This window comes from Cricetulus griseus, chromosome 8, assembly GCF_003668045.3.
Source record: "Cricetulus griseus strain 17A/GY chromosome 8, alternate assembly CriGri-PICRH-1.0, whole genome shotgun sequence".
NCBI classification, from domain to species: Eukaryota; Metazoa; Chordata; class Mammalia; order Rodentia; family Cricetidae; genus Cricetulus; species Cricetulus griseus.
Genome location: NC_048601.1, coordinates 94,776,833 through 94,778,601, shown reverse-complemented (window position 1 = coordinate 94,778,601; position 1,769 = coordinate 94,776,833).

Sequence of the window (1,769 nt, the reverse complement as noted above, 5' to 3'; positions counted from 1 at the left end):
AAAGATTAGGAGATGCAGCCTTGTTGGAGGAAGTGTGTGACTGTGGGTGGGCTTTGAGGTTTCAAAAGGCCATGTGAAGCCCAGTTCTCTCTTTGCCTGTGAATCAGAATGTAGCTCTCAGCTACTGTTCTAAGAATGCATGTCATCAAGATTCCCACCATGGTGATAATGGACTAAACCTCTGAAACTGTAAGCCAGCCCCCAATTAAATGCTTTCTTTCATACGAGTTTCCTTGGTCATGGTGTCTCTTCATAGCACTAGAACACTGACTGAGACACTAACCTACTTGATGCCTACTTAATGAGTCAGAGGCAGGGAATGAATACAAGGAAATGTCTTCTGGACACAGCAGGACAGCAGCAATATGAACTCACAGCAGTGTGACAGTGTGCACCAGATCTGAGCAAGCTCAAGCCAGACCAAATCCCGGCATGGAGAGGGGAGGTGGGCATGAAGTCCCACACCTAGTTGAAGAGCTATTGACAATGATAGCTTCTGGGACAGAGAGAGTCAGGTTTTTTGTTTTGTTATCTTAAGAGTATAGCCCCTGATAAATCAGCCACACTCCAATGAAAGGCCACAAATCCAAAAATATATGGGCAGCACAGATTGTTCTTGATGGCTTAAGGAAGAAAGATGAAAGCTGGGTAGATATGGATCTAGGAGGAGTTGAAGGATAAATGTGATTTAAAAAAAGCAGCATATGAAATTCTCAAAAAAGGAATAAAACACAGCACAAAACAAAAAAGCTAAATAAACAAAAATCTAGATACCCTTCTCAGGGTGTAATAATGGCATTTCATTAAAACATAATTCATTTACCAAAAAAGGGGGTTCCAAGAATTGATGAGTGACTAACAGAAAGATTTTTAATAATATGTTAAATATTTAAAAAGGAGAGAGAACTTTCCCATTACTATAGGATTATCTCTGATGAAACCACTGTCAAGTAGACAAAACTCTTGGCTTAACTAACCTTAGAAAGCATTCCTTCTCTGCCCTGTGCCTCCCTCAGTCCTGACAAGCAGAGCACACTACCTTCTCGACAGTTGTGCACTGGAACTCATTCTTAAGGACCTTTACCGTATTCGTTCATAACAACAAGGGGAAAAAAAGGTTATGTCTTGTTTCAACACTGATTAAAGATAAAGTTAAAATTAAAAAAATCATTTATAGCATCAATTTTACTACTTCAAGTTTCTCCTGTATCAGTAGCATTTTTTTTTTCTATTTCAGAAACAATGGAGGGAATTTTAAACATTTTATGGCAGATACATGCGCTGAACTGTTGGGATTCTGGGCTTAAACAAAATATACTAATTACCTAACAATAAACTAAATGATCAGAATTCAGCATGGTGCAATATATTATCTCAAATGCAGAAAAATAAATGTGATATAAAAAAAAACAAAAAAAAAAAGGAGAGAGAAACCCATGCCTGCAGCAGCAATCACTACAATTTGTTCCAATGTCATCCAAACCCTGTCTTCCCCTTTCTCTGATATACAGGACAGAAAGGTAAGTAGCAGCTTCCCTGGCTTCCTTTATAGCAAGAACTGGCCTGATGAGAAGTGAAATGTGAAAAATCACTGGGATGCAGTGGAAGTCTATCCCAGGGGCTTCTGGGGCCGGCCATTTTTCACACTGCCAACAAGAGGCACAGACATCGCTGAATGAAACCAAACCTCTCATGCCACCCTTTTCTTCCTGCAAGTGGACAAGACACATGTTCAGAAATACAGAACGCAGTTTCCAGCCACAAGGGGG